This window comes from Manis javanica, chromosome 9 (genome assembly GCF_040802235.1).
Source record: "Manis javanica isolate MJ-LG chromosome 9, MJ_LKY, whole genome shotgun sequence".
NCBI lineage: Eukaryota > Metazoa > Chordata > Mammalia > Pholidota > Manidae > Manis > Manis javanica.
Window position 1 is genome coordinate 53,967,605 of NC_133164.1, and position 18,162 is coordinate 53,985,766.

Genomic DNA, 18,162 nt, shown 5'->3' on the forward strand with positions numbered 1-18,162 from the left:
AAAGACTTTCTGTGTTGCCATGTCCTTGGGGTAAGGTCCGCTCTCAGGCTCAGCACACGACGTCCCTCCAGTGTAGCCCCAGCCAGCTCCTGCCCAGGGCCTCCCCATCTACACCCATGCAGAGCGGGCACACTGCCTCACACCCCCTCGTGCCTTCCCACAGGTGCTCCCCCTCCCTGTGGCTGCCAGGCAGCCCTGATTCATCCTTTGGACCTCCAGCGTCCCCCTTCCTGCCCCTAAGTCTTCCTGACACAGGTGGTCTCTCCCTCCCACGATGGTGGAGTGACTCACGGCCTGTGCCTCCTCCTCCTCTGGCACTCTCCTCACGCCTCTGTAAGCATTTGTTCCTTCATTTTTAATGGATGGGTATCTCCCCCAAGGGGGTGAGAAATAGTTCTTGGAGGCAGTGGTTGGAAAGAATCTTACTCTTTTTATATAAAGCACAGATATGCAGAAAATTCATATACATGTATATCTGTGGTATTAAAATTCCATGGAGTGGGGAGCGAAATTAGGAAAAAATGTCTTAGAAATCTCCTCTGAGGCCAATAATGAAAAACAGGTTGAGAAATACTGAAGTGATATGTTCATATACCTTTCTCACGAGCTGGACTGTGAACCTTTATGAGTCCCCAGAACTGATGGAGAGGCCGGCACATGGAGTGTTTTGAATGGATGTTGAATACTGAACCCTGAAGGCATGTGTGCATGCATGACTCCTCTCCCCAAATCCTGTGGGGTCCATTACTGTCCTGTGGGGAAAGATAAGGAAACAGGTGAAAAGGGCCCTGCACCTCCACCACTCCCAGAGCTCCAGGGGTAGTAACTGCTGAAGTAGAAACGTTCTAAATACAGATCGCTAGAGCCCGAATCCAATGTTTCTTTACCTTTAGTTAATTGATAGAATTTACACAGAAACAGGAGAATGTGTTTTCCAATCTGCCTCCAACATTCAAGAGTGTTCTTGTGAGTGCCCAACGTCCCTGGAAAGTCAATCCTGTGGTCGTGTGGACATGAGCAAAGATGCCTCAGCGCCCAGCTGGGTTCGGTGGGAACAGTGGACTTATACCCGATGTGCCAGGAGGAGGGTCCAAGGCACGGCCGGGGGTGGCTGAAGCTACCCACTGAGCGTGTGACCCCAAGCCTCCCCTTTAATCCAATGAAATGACGTTTTTAAAAAAATCAAGCCCTTGAGCATCTCCTATGTACTGATCTGAGCAGCACAAGGCTACTTTGCCCTCGGGAGGTGGGGGTGGTGGAATAAGAAAAGAATACACACAATTACAATGCAATATTCAACAAGATCACGGTCCTGAGCGAAACAGGCAATTCTAAGCCGGGAAATGAGCAACAATGGGGAGATACTGAGGACAGGAGCATTATTAATAAAGTGTTCCTTGTTGAAAGCAAAACAAAGTGATAGTAAGATAGTTTTATGAGTAAATTTGTTGGAGGCGGGAGGAGCTAAATAGTTCGACCCAGCGTTTTATACTTTTCAAGGCCAAGATGAGGTTTGAAATAAGGTTTATGGGCCTATGTGTACAACCATCCTTTCCTCATTTTCCTGAACTTATGAGCAATGGGCAAAAATCTCTGCTGAATGACAATTCATCCTCCAAGGACAAAACCTTTTGCTTTTAAACATAAATCCTTCTTACATACGGAAAAAATCACTAATCATAAGTGTACAGTTCAATGAATTTGAACAAAATGAACAAACTTTTAGAACAGCCACCCAGATCAAGAAAAGAACATTATTACATCCTGAAAGCCCTCTTGGTTACCACACTTTAGTTTTGGCTCTTTCTGAGCTTTAAAGAAATGGAATTGTACAATAATACTCTTTGTGTCTGACTTCTTTTGCTCAATAATATATCTGTGAGATTTATCAGATTTTTGCATGTAGAAATAGTTTGCCTATTCTAGTTGCTGAAAGAATTTCTTTGCAGGGATTTATCACATGTATCCATCCTACTGTTGATGAACATTTGGGTTGTTTCCACTTTTGGGTCATTATGCACAGTGCCACTATGAATATTCTTCCTGCGTGTCTTTTGATGAGCATATTACTCATATTTATCTAGGACTGGAAACACTAACTCATATGGTATACATATGTTCAACTTTAGTAGATCCTGCTAAATAAATTTGAAAAGTGATTGTATCAACTATGTACTAACACTGTATAATAATAGCATGCAAAAGTTCCAAATATTCCAAATTGTCTCCAACCCTTATTGTCGAATGTCCTTCTCATTTTGGCTATTCTTGTGGCTGTGTTTTTGAAGCTCATGAGTTTAATTTGAATTTTCCTGATGACTAATTAAGATAAGCATCTTCCCATGTTTATTGGTTGTTTAGATGTCCTTTTTAGTAAACTACCTCTTCAAATCTGCACATTTTTCTGTTGAGATGTCTCTTTTTCTTACTAATTTTTAGATCTATATATAGTTCAGATACAAGTCCTTTGTCAGATATGTAATTTGCTGATTTTTTTTCCAGTCCAGGGCTTCATTTTTCTCTTTCAATGGTATTTCTGAACAAACAGGAGTTCTCATTTTTAATGTCCTCAAATTTATCAATTTTATGTTTAATACATCATAAAATTCATAAATGCTATTTATGAAATCTTTGCCTTTCCCATGCTCATGAAAATATTCTGCATTATAATATTGAGTCTTCCAATCCATGAGCATGAGCTCTACTTCATTTATTTGGTCTTCCTTTTCTCAACAATGGTCTGTGTATGTAGTCTAAAGACTTTGCTCATCTTTGCTTAGATTTACATTCAGGTCTGAGCAAATTCCAGGTACCTATCTTTCAAATGACAAGTGATATAAAAGAGAAAGTGTAAAATATGTGCCCTGAATTCAAAATGTTTTGGTGCAATTGTGAGACACAATTTCAGGAGAAAAAAAAACTGAATATTAATGAAGTAGTAATTGTGTGACATAGGCAATGAAAAATGAGCGAGACAAGCAAGCAAAGTGGGCTGAAATTGTTGGCAGGGATGCCTTAGACAGGATATAAGAAGATGTCAGATGGGCTTGAGAGATGAATGGCATTTGTAGAGTTCACTAGGAGGCAGCATTCCAAGAGGGACACTGGGAAGAGCCAAGGTCCTGAGGTTAGAATGAGCACAGGATGTTAAGGGGCTAAAAGGACCCTGTTTGATGAAGGTGTCTGCGCTCTGATTCATGAGCAGTGGGAGATAAAATGAAGTCCTGAACTGAGAGGCCCTATGAATGAAAGAAGGAAGATCTCCAAGTCCATTTTGGTGATGAAGTTTGGCATCCTGGCCCCTGGAAGATAACTCAGCCAGTATTTACCCTTGCCTGACCCTAACTGGCAACCAGGTGGCTATCTTTAATTAAGAACTTCCTGATAGGCACTTCCACACTGTCACACTTGAACCTATCCAAGAAGGCCTCTAATCAAGAAATGAACTACGTCTTACAGAATGTATAATCCAGAGACACTTTCATAGTAACCCAGAGCTCACAACCCAGCTCAAGGGCTTACATCCAGCACCTACCACCAAGTGCTTCTGAGAGGGCTACAGCTATGAAACCAGGGAGTGATAACTACTCAGTGCACAACTCTGTGGCAACAGCTAGGCTTCCTTGAAGAAATCGGGCTGGAAATGAGTGCTCAAGTCTGAGATCACTGGTTAAGGGTTTGATGCCCTATTTCCATCCTAAATGAGGCAAAGTTAAAGCCAGCAGGCCTAGGGAGTTCCAGAACACATGCAGCCGGGTCCTCAGGCCTCTTGGGAGCTACTGGAATGAGTGAGGCATAGAGTAGCCAGCACTGAGTTCAAATGATAAGATTCCTAATAGAACATGAGTATACGTTTTGCCAAGATTTATTCTAATTTTGGAACTCAGTTGGGAACTTCTGAACGTCATGTTCCATTTGGCTCAGGCAAAATACAGCTCTGCATCGCTTTGTGTTTATTTTATCCTTCAAGATCAGAGCATAATTTATTTGTAGCTAGATTTTTGTGCTTAGCACAAACCTCCATTTAGATAGAAAAACAAGCTGATGCATTTTTTTCTTATACATCCCCAGGGGGGAAAAAGCTGTACACAATGGAGAAAGGTTCTGCTAGAAAAACATGCATACCCAATTTAGAAAATTTACACAAAGAGAAGCACCAGAGGAGAAATATTTTATAAAGCCTGAAATATGATGTGTCCTCAAATTTGGCACAAAACAGGAGAGAGTAAATCCAGAAAATCCTCAGGACTCTCCTACATTTAGGCAGGACAGCATCTTCTCTAGTACCTCCTCCTTGTGAATTTTCTTACCATATTTAAACAAATACTTTGAGAAGAAATATTATAACATCCTTTGGAACTATGTCCTCCAACACGCCAACACTATGTCCTCAAACATGAGGATGTCTCCTTATCAGTACGCACACCCCATCTTGATCTCATTTTTCTCTTACTCTCAAATGAACTTCTTGGTTTTTGTTTGTATAAAACCAAACTCTCCTATTGCTGAAGTGCAGTGATGCCTACAATAAAACAAAAACTGAGAAGAGTTAAGGAAAGGTTATATTAATCAGGATTTTTTCAGAAGCTCAACACAAAATTAGACCAAAAAAAAGGTGATGTTTTTTTTTTTGTCTGGGGTAACTGATGAGTCATCCTTCCATATCCAGCTGGAAGGATCTCAGAGAATGACTCTGACTGGCCCAGCTAAATCATGTGCCCAAGTCTGGACCTGTCCCTGAGGGTGGACCTGGGTCACTTGCCCAACTGTCATATGGAGAGTGGATTTATTTCCATAAGGAAAAGGATTATAGATGGTCACTTAAGGAAACATTATAGACTGGCAAATTTGAAAGAAGCACAAAGAAATGCTTTCACTGTGTCTCAGATCTAGTACATAAGGATGTTGGAGAAAGCGTATTAAAGAAAGACAATGGTGTCAACAAAAGAGGATGCCGTCACCATCAGTGGTGCCTTACTATGCATGACCTGCTCTAGAATGCATAACTACTTTCACTGTGCACATCTTACAGGCATCAAGAAGTCAGCACAGCACAGTAAGAGCATAAACTTTGGATTCTAACTGACCCAAATTCATATCCTTGCAGTGCCAGTTGTTAGCTTTGGTATTTTGGCAAATTATTAACCCTCTTTAGGCAACATTAGTATAATAATAAAATTGATCTCTTAGGTTATTGCAAAGATTAAATGAAATAATGTATGTAAAATGCCTCATACAATGTCCAGCACTTAGATAAAATGTTTGCTCCAGCTATTATAATTTTTTCATTATGTGAATCTTAATTACTATTATTAACAAAGTGCCCAGGAATTTGAAGGCTAGAGAATTCTGGGATAGGTGAGAGTGATGATGTTCTATTCTATCAACTTTCTGGAATAAGAAACATCTCGCTATACAGGCTCTCCATTGATATTCAACCCCATCCTTTGCCTTAGATCTGTTTAAAATCTCCCTCTTCCACCTTTCATAATTTCTCTTTTTATCCACTGAGGCATGAAACACTATGTACATGAATAAAAAAATCATGATAGTGGAGCCCTTGATACCTGTTTTAACCTTTCCAAAAGAGACTTCATTGGTAATTGAAGTCCAGGAAATTGAAGCCTTAGGAAGTATCTCTTCCATAAGCAACAAAGGATAACTCCTCAGAGAGATATCAAAACAGTTGACCAATTTCTGGAACCAACTGAAAAAAGTAATGTCTAATCCCACTAGACTGTTGCAAAGGAAGAAACTGTGAGATCCTCTAAGAAAAATTGGATTCTTTAAGACTGCACTTCTACCTTCTCAATAACTATATTATATCTTACTTTACATAAACTTTCCATGGAAGGCTCCAGAAAGAAGATGTCTTCACAGAGACAGGTTCCTTCATCTCCACGGCAGCTATCAGGTATCCTTGCACCCTGTAAATGCAGGACTTAGACTTTTTTTTTTTAATCAAGAAAAGGAGTTTGAGACAGGAAAATAAGCTTCCATTTGAGTTTGACTTCCATGCTCTACTGAATGTCTATGTAGCAATTAGGATTTAAAGTCTTATTTTTTAAGAGGAAAATGTTTCATTTTTTCTTTTTACTTATGAAAGATAGAATAACATCTTAGAGAACCAGTCCTTGGAAAGTTCTACAAATTATGTCATTCTCTCTCCCACCACAATTACCGATGGAAGCAATATACTTTCCTCACACCATTTTTATAGATTATACAGTCTGTCAGAAGCATTGTGGGGGCCAGACCTGAGTTTTCTTTGGATATGAAATGAAGCATTAGGTTTCCTTTCGATTAGAAAAGCAACATTTCTATGCAAAAGAACAGGTTTTTATGCATAGTGCTCAAGGTAATTGCCATGAGAAAGAGCTCTGTTAAAACTTCTGGTTTTCAACACAAAAAATATCATCATTTTCTCATTTTTTTACAGACTTTTTATAGACATAATGATGACATAGCATCCTATCTATGTCAGAGTTATTTGCTCATAGTAATGATATTATTCCGTGAAACTCTAATTGGTGTCCTTGGTCACAAAGTATTTCCTCCTGTGAGTTGCAGTATTTGGTTTCATTTTTTTTTAATTGAAGTCTAGTTAACACCGTAGGTAGTAACAACATTTTTTATCTTGTGATAAGAACTCTTAAGGTCGACGCTTGCAGCAACTTCAAATTTGCAATAGGTATTACTAGTCATAGTCACCATCATTACATCATCCCATGACCTATTTATTTTGTAACTGGAAGTCTGTACCTTTTTCACCCCCTTCATCTTTGTCTCCCACCTCCCACCCTCTGCCTCTGGCAACCACCAACTTGTTCTCTGTATCTATGTGTTTGCTTTTGGGGGTTTTTCCAGTATTGTTGCTATTTTTGCTTTTTGGTTTTTAGATCCACATGTAAGTGAGATCATCTGATGTTTGTGTTTCTCTGACTTAATTTCACTTAGCATAATGCCCTCGAGATCCATCCATGTTGTTAATGCTAAGATTTTGTTCTTTTTTGTGGCTGAATAATATTCTATAATATTCTATTTTATATATTAACCTCATTTTCTTTAGCCATTCATCCATCAATGGACACATAGGTTCTATTCCATATTTTGGCTGTTGTAAATCATGCTGCATACAACATATGTCTTTTCAAGTTAATATTGTTGTTTTCTTCTGATAAATATCCAAAAGTGGAACTGCTTGATCTGTGGTAGTTCTATTTTTAATTTTTTAAGGAAGCTCCCTACTCTTTTCCATGGTGGCTGCACCAATTTACGTTCCCAACAACTGTGCACAAGGGTTCCCTTTTCTCTGTATCCCCAGCAACACTTCTTATTCTTGTCTTTCTGATAATAGCCATTCTAACAGGTATGAGGTGGTATCTCATTGTGATTTTGATTTGCATTCCCCTGATGACTAGTGATGCTGAGCATCTTTTCATGTGCTTATTGGTCATCTGTTTGTCTTCTTTGGAAAACTGTCTGTTCAGACCTTCTGCCCATTTTTTAACCAGATCGTTTGTTTTCTGTTATTAAGTTGTATGAGTTCTTTATATATTTTGGGTATTAACTCCTTGTCAGACATATGATTTACTAATATTTTCTCCTATTGAGTAATCATTTTGTTGATAGTTTCCTTTGTTGTGAGGCTTTCTAGTTTGATGTAGCCCTTGTTAATTTTTACTTATGTTGCTTTTGCTTTGTGTCAGATTAAAAAAATTAGCCCCAAGACTGATGTGGAAGAGCTTATCACCCATGTTTTCTTCTAATTAGCCTCTTTTCTATTCTCTTATCCTACTACTGCCTGTTCACTCACAATAACCAAAGTACTCTTTTTAAACTGTAAAAAAGATTATTTCTGCATATTTGGAGCCAGCTCACTATCGAGGGTACCTTGGTACATGCCCCAGAGAGGACCACGTGAGACCCAGGCTCCTCACCATCGTCTGCAAAACCCATCACCATCTGGCCTGTGTCCCTCTGATCTCATCTCCTGCAATTCTCCACCCCTTCAATTCACTGTAGACACACTGGAGTGCTCTCCATAATGTGCCAGCTCCTCGTGGTCTCAGGGCTTCCATGTTTGGGGTTCACTCTGTCTTTGGAATACACTTGCCCAGATGCCTGTATACCTTGCACACCTTCCTCCTCACCATGCCAGTCCCAGGTGTCATCTCCTCAAAGGTGAACACACTCCAGAAATCGCTGTTACTGCCTGCCTTTACCTCTTCCACACCCTGGGCTCACTTTCTCCAGGGTAGCATTCATTTGTTTACATGCTATCTGGGCCCCACTGGAACAGAAGCTCCATGAGGGCAAGGGCTTCATCACTGCCAGTCTTACTCACTGCTGTATCCTCAGTTCTAGGAAAGTACCTGGCATGTCGGACCTATCAATACATAGTCAGTGCACAGCCATCAAACCAATGAGCCAACAGGAGAGTACTGGAGCACTAAAAGATTAGGAAATGGAGCATATGAGGTCTTGCTTCAGCCCAGCAATGGATCCCATTACTTCACAAATGAGTCTCAAAGATCACACTCCCCCCCACCTCTGTAAACATATTTGCTTACCAAAAAGAGCTAACCGCCGATGCCTTTTAGAAACACAAACAGGAAAATCCTCAGATTTAGCAAAGGATTTTCTCCAGCGCCAGTATATTGCTGCCATTGGTGGATCACTTCAGAAACCTTTATGTCCCTACCCCACAGATGACCTCTGACCTGCTCTTCTCCTGGGCTACACACAGAATTGCCATTGCTGGGGAATCGTTGGAGGCCTAAGGAGGAAAACTCTTTTTGTTTTTTTATTCTTCCTTCTCTACACTCTACCTAACCTCTACTATTTTTTTCTCTAGCATATATTCAGACTGTCCTCCCACCTTCTCTAGCAACCAAAAATAGTTCATGCCTTTGAAAAATGCCATGGTCTGAAAACCAGATCCTCCGCCTGAAGCATCCCCAGAAAGTGCCCATAGCCGGCCACCTGGCTGCTTCCCTGGGCCCGTGTTGGGCTGAGACACAGCTCCATGTGCACACAGGGTGACAGCAGCCTCACCTTTGATGTCCTCTTTCTCCACTCTTCATTGCCATTTACAGATTAATTTCCCCATTCCTTCAATTAACAGCCATTTATTGAGCACTGAACTGGGCTTTAAAATGAATACAAGCAGAAACACATTTAGTGTGAAGTTAATGAAGTTTAAGCTACATGGCCCATGGTCACATGAGTTTTGCAGAATTGGCAAGAATAAAATATTTTAACTGAACTCACCAGTTAAGGGTAGTTTAGACTATGCATCTGCTCTGACTTCCCCTTTACCACACTCCCCCTTGTGTAGGGTGGCCTTGTGGAGGCCAGAGCATTTTTTGAAACCACTGAGGCAAAGATGAGTTGGAGATACTTTGGTTTGGATTTAACAAGATATATTTATATGGTTCACAGTCACCTCTATATATAATAGTTAAGTGATGGCTATTCATCGCTGTGTATGTTGCTTTTAGAAATACTTCCTAGAACCCACTGTGCCAGTTCATCCAGCATAGTTATACGAAGGCATTCAGCCAGAGGTCCTGCCATGATGTAAATGTGCTGGGCAGCATCTGGCCCTATATGTGTATGGGAAACGGAGGGTCACCAAGGTTTGAGATTAAGGAGGCAGAAGCTGGCCTGTGGGAATTCTTCCAGTCATTGTAAGCAGACATTTCAATTCTCATGAACATCTAGTCAAAAAGGATGTTCTCTCTGCTCTGCAGGGGCACAAAACTACAGCAACAGTGGCATAAAGAGCAAGTATGTCCCTATATGAGTCAATTATTTATGCATCCCAACTGCTTAATTAAAAATTTTTTAACTGTTTTGATTAACCATGTAAGAAGAAACACTGCATTATTCCTCTTGTTTTTTCTATAAAATTATTGTTATATGAAGAGGTGATCAAGGAGAATATAGCCAAAAAATGTTTGGGGGAAAACAGTATTACAGAGGTATGACAGGCAGTTAGGTAATAAAAACAATATGGATTTTTGTGCTATTTGTCAGGATTTAAAATTTTTTAATTTATTTTGATTTCTGTTTTTATGCCAAATAAATATTTAATTTTCTTAAACAAGGCCCCCTACAGTTACTAAGCTTCAGGCCCCCAAATTGGTTGTCTCCTGGATACAGGTACAGATGGTGTGTTTCTGGTTATTAAGGAGCTTCTGATAGACATTAAATGAGTTCCACATTGAAGAAGGGTAGGAAAAGGGCAAAGAAATGATCGGAATATATACTCCCTCCAGGTACCAATCCATCATATTACCCTCATCTCTCCTAAAAATAACCTCCGACAAATTGGATTCTTAACAATTATGCTTTTGAGGGAAATGAAGAGGCTAAACTGGGATGGTGAGTTATAGGTTGAAGTCAGCACCTCTTCTGCTTCCCCTTTGCCATCAAGATAAAAAGGAAAGCCAGCCAGTGCTCCGGGGTGTGTGCCTCTGGACTGAGGGGTCTTTTCAGGAAGAGAGCTGACAGGTCCTGAAAGGGGACTGGCTGATCTTTCTGATTAAGTCTCCCAAAAGGATGAAGGCAGCAGTTTGGGGGCAGGAAGACCCAGCGTACAGTCACAGCGTGGCCTGGAACACAGCGTGCTCTCTCTAGAAACACTCACCCTTTCTTCCTTACCTGCTCAGACCACAGTGATTATTCAGCAGATGTCCTGTCATTCAGTGAACTTTTGCCTTGGGTGAGACCACTTACCCCAGAAGTTGACATACAAATTAAGGACCGTGCTGTTCAATCCTACAGAGTTGTTTGCAAAAGATCCATCAAAGACAGCCAGCCACTCACCAGTGTGCCCTCGACTGTGACTGCCAAGCCATAAAACAAAGCAAAGCCCATCATGGTTTTCCCACAAAAATTAACCAGAAATGTAAAGGGCTTAGAACTCGAACAGTATATGAAGCAGCCAACAATTAATCTTTTATTACAGAGTGGATGACCTCTTCCCTGCAGGTAACAGGTATAATTAAACAGCTTCTTGCAGAGCAGGTGTTGAAACTGAAATTCTCTAAGGTTGACTCATGGCTTTAGCACCTGGTTCCCGGCTCCTACTGCCCTGGTGGGGGGAGCAGGTTGCCGCTCATAACAAACTCTGGGAAATCCCAGCCTCAGGCCTGCCTTGGAATAAACCCTTTGTCATTAAAGTTTGTTTTTGTGCTGGGCGAGGGGAAGCCTGCAAGCAGGTACTGGAACAGGGTGGAAGGAAAGCCTAGGGATCAAATAACACCCTAGACCCATGGCCAAGGCCAAGGGGAGGGACAGAGGCCTAATCACAGAAAGTGGCTGCTGCCCCACACTCCAAAACTGTCATTACTGTCCCGCTGGAGCCTCTGAAATCTTGTTTATTTCCTGTTTCAAGATTCTGGAGGTATACCACCCAGGACAATTATTAAGAGCAATAATGTCACAGTGAGTTGGGCTAGTCTTTTGTCTTGTTTTATTTGGGCTGTACCATCTCCAGTATTATAAAGCCCATAGCAAGTTTGGCTGTGCAAATGCCTTTTTATCCGTAGATACTTTACAATCCCTGCCTCGTGGACCCCCAGCCCCCACATCTCCCCCTTCCTGGGCTTCCCATGTGACACATAGGACTTAAAGATGATCAAGTTATTGATGATACTTACTTCAAATTCAATGTCTCAAATCCCTTTGAATACGATGGAAGAGGAGAGGGAAGTGAAATTAGGTGGTCTAAATAATTTGCAGAGATTTAAAAGGGAAATTACCGCACAGTACTTGGTTTTGAATGTCTGTAGACCTGGGGACCAAATTCTCCCCTTGGCTGCACACATGTGTCTCCTGTGGCTCTACGGGCACCACCCTTGCAGGATGCAGGAAAGTGTACAAGGGTCCCAGGAGGCCATGGCCCTAAGAGCTGGAGGAGGGTGGGGTGTCAGTGTAAGTGGTAATTAGCATGTGGATTTTCAAGATAAGAAAGAAGACTTGTGGTGGCAAGGGAGGAAGCAAAAGGAAGGAGGGGAAGAACTGCAGATTCTGAGAACACTCTCCGGGAAATCAGACCTGGGGGATTTTGGGCTGGGCCTCGGACCCATGTGTCTTGCCTGGCCTCTCCCTTTGCCAGAGATTAGCTTTAGAATGGGAGCATTTTTGAAGCCACAAGGAAGAACCCGATTTTACTTGGGTCAGGCCTTGCTAAAATTCATTTTGAGTGGTTCGAAGACTGTAGCAGGAGAAAACTGAAATTCTATCATCTTCTGCCACATGCACACACACAAAGAAACTGCTTTAAGACCATATGGGGCAAACTAAACTGATATAAAACATGTAAAACAGTACCTGACACATAGTAGATGCTAGAGAAGTGCCATCAGATTCCCTGCTTTAAGTACAATTATTATTATTACTATTATTTTATTATTATATCTTGACTTTGCTTTCAAAGAGCTGATTTGGAACATAAAAAAGAAGGTAAGGAAACCACAGCCATATTCTTGCTTTTCTCACTTACTAAACATGAACAGGCAAAACATGAGCCAAAGGAGACCCTGTGCCTAAGGGTAGACCCCCTGGGCAGCTGCACACAGACAGGCAGTGGGAGGCATGCTGCAGACAGGAATAAGCCTGGTGGGCAGCTTGCAGGTGAAGGTTGCTCTGGTTGCCTGATTCCACACTGTTGGGGAAAGAGGCAGAGAGAGCTGACATCTCATCTGAACCCTCACCCATGCACTACCTAGCTGTGAAAATGACTGAGTACCTCGGAGCCACCATTTCCTCTTTTACAAATAGATATGATTAGACCACCTCCCAGGGAGGAGAAGACTGACCACTGACCACATGCTGACCAGCTGGCTTCTGCCTCTCGCAATATCAGAAGGGTTCTATTAACTAGAGTTTATAATAGACTGAAAGAGATCAAGAAAGACAAAATCCACACCACGGAATAACATCTAATCAATCTACTCACAGTGAACTTGAGCACAAATGAACCCATGTAATCAGTTACAATTAACATCCATGACTAACTAGAGAGTAGAGGATTCTGGGGGTCTTTTCAATTGCTTCTCAGTGACGAATTTCAGGACAGCTTTATACAGGTGGGCCCAGCCTAAAAGAATGCCTGCCCTGGTCCTTTCAGGACCCTCTTCCACCTTTATTACTCTGCCAGTTGGGGTCTCAGGTCCTCTCTCATGAGACCCACCCATACCCAGCCCACACCATTCTGCCTGGGACCAGCCCTTGCATCTAGAACAAGTTTTAAATTACAGCCAATTCCCAATGCTTTTAGTTCAGAGTTTTAGAATCATCACCTTTATCTTTATAACCATTGCTGGTCCCAAATCCATTTTCTCTCTGTAAAATGAGAATAATTTCATAGGGTTGTTAAAAAATAATATTTTTATTCAGTTAGCACAACACTTGCCACCTATGTAGCAAAACTGTTTTTGAGGCTAACTATAATTATCATCACCACCAATACCAACACCACCACAGGCATCTTTGTAATACAATTGGGCTACTCTTTAAATTAGTTCCCATAAGATTCCCTTCAGAATTACCTCCAGCAGTTCCTTTCAACATCAGATAATGGCTTTATTAATCACCCTGGCTTTTGGCAGGGAGAAGAAGACTTTCAAGTGGAGGGTTTCAAGCAAAACAAAGCAAAACAAAACAAAAAATTAATTCCTTGATGATCCAAAAGTTATTTACTTTATGACTACTTCCTCAGTCCCACTTGAAACCTATCCAAATGTGGTCGTGCTGTTTAATTGTTTAATGCCCCTCAGGTAGGAGCATTTAGTGCTAACTTACCTCCAAGGGACCAGCCTGGCATATTTATCCCAAATTCGTGATGGAACCAACATAACACCATTTTAACTTGTTAACGTTCCAACATAATCTTACTTTAACATGTTAACAGTCTACTCCTCTTCAGAGCTACTTAAATGCTAAATTTACGCAGCACTTAGAGACACAGATTTAGTTCACCCTTGGAAATAGAAACTGGTAGAAATCTTCAGGCCCTCTGTGGACTGGGCATTCCCAGAGCTGGTTTGTAAGTAAGTTACTGCTGGGATCATGGTGTTTGGGATCAAATCCCAGACCAGAAGGCAACAACTTAAAGAAAGGGACAAGCCACTCAGCTGTGATGTAATTGGCTTGGTATGAGGTGGCAGGGGGTGATACCAGGCATGGGAGACACCCTGTGCCCAGCACCCAGTTGCACCCCAGCCACCAGGAAGAAGTGCCTAAGCACAAGAAGGAGCATTTTCCAGATTCAGCTTTAGTCGGATGAGCATCTCCCCTGAGGTTAGGCAATTAGCTTTGTTTTGATTCTATGCTGAGAAACCTTCCATTCTTACTTCAGTCCCCCAAGTCACTTACCACAGGGGTGCCTGGATCATGGAAATAAATATTTCACTTACTGGAATGGGAGTGCCTGTCACTGTATAGGAATAATTTGTTTTGATGCATAGAGATCAGTTACCTCTGAGTTTAGTATGATGCCATCTCTCTAGGTCTAGTAAACTCCAAGTAGACTTGAAAAATAGGGGTTCTGTATCACAAATCTGAGACCCCACTCTCAATTGATGTTTTTTAAAATTCTGTTTGGTTCACTTTCATCATCTGTGAAGCTGGAGAAATAATAGTGCCTGCTTTGTATGGTCATCATGAGGATTGATTTATGATTTAGTAGAGGTAAATTATTTATATGCATGTATGTATATGAAACAATTTACTGTATGAAGGTACTTAGAATGTGCCTATTATTCATAATGAGCCCACGGCGCACTACCCACTGAGAGTATCCTGCTAGAAAGAGCCGGGTGACTTTTCTCTGTCACTGACTTTCTTACACGAACTTCAGAGAACTTAACCTCTTCCAGCCGCTCCACTCTGAAAACTAGAGATTTCAAATAAAAGCTACACCCAATGCCCTTTCACAGGCATGTGACCTGCACAACACACCACCTGCACATGATTTAATGCTCTGTTGTTGCCATCTTGAAGTTCTTACCAATTTTTCGAAAAGGGTCCCCATGTTTTAATTTTGCACCAGGCTCCACAGTTATGTAGCCAGTTCTAGCTTCATGTGACCAAGGATTAGCCAAGTGGCCTAGAGTAAGCCACTCCTCTCCAGGAGCTTTATCCTACTTCTATTGGTGTTACAGAGATAGCCACAGACACAGCCTTACCAAAGAGCAGAGTGAAGTCTTCTTGATTGTGTAGCAATGTGTCCAGGCGATATGCTCTCTCTCAAGGGTCTCAGTAGACTCAATGAAAACTAAAAGAAATTCTGTATGTGCTTCCCATCCCTACCATGCCCCCCACAAAAGTGACAAATGCATTGGTAATTCATTGTGGAATGATGTGAGTTGTTCAGAAAAACAGAGAAATCAGCTTGGCTTCCAGCACAGGGAGTGCCCCCCCTCCCCCCCCACCCCACCGAGCCACTGCTGGGAGACTGAGAGACAGCCATTTCAGCCGGGTTTCCATGGAGCCACTGCAGTGGCAGGGCATGGGAATGACCGCATCTGACGACCACCTGAAGCCAGCAGCCACACAGAGGACATCTGTGTCAAGCCCAGGACCAAACGCTTTGGCCCAGCGGTGCCCCACAGTGAACTGGAAGCCTGTCTGAGTGTTCCTACAAGATATTCCCAAAACTGCTCACTTGGGTGGATTTCCACTAAACTCAATGACAGGCTTAGAGGCAGTGCTTTGAGGTTGCTTTGCAAGCTGCTCTTCCTTTGAGTTTCTAAAATGGAGTGGTCCAAGACAAAATGGATTCTACAGATACCCAGTTCCATTGCTCTTGTATGTGTGTACTTAGTTCACACAGTGAGTCTGACTTTGATATTGGAAGACAGGACCTGGTAGTCATGAAATCACTTCTTTATTCCCAGGTTAGCACCTACCAGTCTTGATCTGTGTCTTGCAGTGACTATGTAATTCGCCAAGGGTCACCAGCAGCAAATATGTGTGGATGAGTTTTCTGAATCACTGCAGCAAATTCCCTTGTAGAGAAACCCATCTAAATGCCCCCTTTCTCAGTAATTCAGTTTCTTTGAGCACTATGTTTCATTTATTCTGATTTTAGAATCTAGACATGTAGCACAAGATATTTCCAAGCTGGGAATTTGCCATCCTGTTGCAGAAGGGCAGCAGCAGCCCCAGAAGGAAAAGTTTCAAGGCTGCAGAGAAAACAAGAGCTGGAAACATGTTTGTTTATTGCCAACTCTCCCCACAGCCAGTTACATAAGAGCTCATGCTGAGACAGGCTGTCCTGCCCGGACTCAGGATCAAGAGGTATATTCCTTGGGATGATGACAGAAACAATGTGGGAACCGCTGAGCTGTAGCCTGTGACGCAGTCCAGGAAGGAAAACCAAGTGGTGTGTGGCGATTAGTCATTTCACAATGGTGCAAGGGTTTCCTGGGGTGTTTTCAGGCTTGTGGGTGGTGGCACAGTCTGCAGGAGGGGAAAGGCTCTGGGAGCAAGATATGACTACAGAATGGCTCCTCGTTTTCCCATTTTGAAGATAAAACAATGCACACAACAGTGCGTGAGCTGAAAGGCAGTCAAAAGTTCAGTTATCTTCTGACCTTGTAGATCCATTCTTCTTTCTAAAAGCTACATAAATAAATACTATGTCTAAATCTGGGAGTATTTAAAAAGTTTAGATAAAATCATGTACATTTTGTTCAACTTTTTGCTGAAAAAGAAATATATATAAAGCCCTTTCTTCACAAAACAAACATGGAAAACGAACTCTGCCAGGCAAAAAAAAAATGCAAAAGCCTTTTACAACTTGCCTTCTCCCATGATGTTACTGAAAAGCAGATGTGGCAGGCAGAGATGCAGACCTGGAATCAAGCTTGTGAAGCAGGCTTAAGGCAGTCTAAACTATTCCCCGCAGCCTCCCTTCAAAGAAGATGCCACAGCGTCTTCGTGTGGACTGTTCCAGGCTTTCAATGAGTATCAAAAAACAGTTTCCGTATGTTTTAATTAAACTTCTAGTTTAAACATGTGTCCATTATCCTTGTTCTTTCCTTAACAGCCTTCAGAAGCAACTACCCACTCATTTTGCTGTTTGCCATTCATACATGGGTGTGCATTTTTCTTACACAAGACACACCTAACTCTTAGCGTCACAAATACAGTTTCCACTTGCTGCTCTGGAGTGGCAAGTTGAAACCAGTACAACTGCTCACACTTAGGAGATGCCCGGCCAGCCCTGTGTGGATGGAGTCATGTCTCTCTCCTTACTTCTCCTTGTGCTTTTCTCACTCCCATCCCCTGTCCCTATTCTTCTTTCTTTCTTTCTTTCCCCTCTACTGCCAAAGCCTCAGGCCTCCCGGTGAGTTTACCGAGTATGCCCTAAACCTATGATTTACACCAAACAAGAGGCACATGTCCATAAAATAGAAGAGCTCGCACTTTGGGACCCCAAGGCTTACCTGAATCTCTGTGAGTTTGGGGCCATGGTTTAGTTTTGCCAAGTTAAGATCCAAAAGGAGCAAAGGCAGTGCGACCGGATGCAATGCCCATGGACCCCATCTCACTGGGCCACTCGCGCAAGGATCTCTGTTTCTCACTTGCATGCTTTCCCATCCTTTCTCCTGATTCTTCACCAAACCACCATAGACAGGTGAGACGCTGAAACTATAGTCTCTGATCTTTACTTCACTTTGCAGAGACTCTAGGAAACAGGAAAACTGAGAAAGGCCCTAAATTATTCAGAACTCATGAGTTACAAAAGGAGGAAACATATCTTGAATCAGCTAAAGCCTAAAAAGGAAATTTGTTTGTTCATGTAAGCAAATTAGAAGAAAGGAAAAAGGATGGTTGGTTTCAGGGATACCTTCAGGACTTTCTCACTCTTCTTTTTGTTCTTGCCTGATGTCATTTTCCCAAACCAGCTCCTCCATGAGGTGGGGACATGGCCATGGGCAAAGCTCACATCCTCATAGTACAGACCTAAGCAGGTAGGAGTTTCCTTCCCTTCCCTCTATTGATCAGAAAAAAAAAACCCTTAAGGTATGACGCAGGTTAGCCCGTTCACTACGGCTAAGCATGTCCGGTAGGCTCTTCTGGGTCACGGGTTCCGGGTGACAGGGGGACAGAGTCTGTTGCCAGAGGAAATGGGGCAGGGTA

The 18,162-nt window shown here is 42.1% G+C and overlaps 1 long non-coding RNA gene across 2 annotated transcripts in view; it reads right to left on the reverse strand.

The window, feature by feature from the left end:
- Positions 1-18,162, reverse strand: part of LOC118969039 (uncharacterized) — a 98,004-nt gene that overhangs the window by 9,025 nt on the left and 70,817 nt on the right. For both annotated transcript variants that reach the window (XR_005056927.2, XR_005056928.2), the window contains one exon: positions 596-752. This is a non-coding gene — a long non-coding RNA (uncharacterized lncRNA). The remainder of the gene's footprint in view (positions 1-595; positions 753-18,162) is intronic.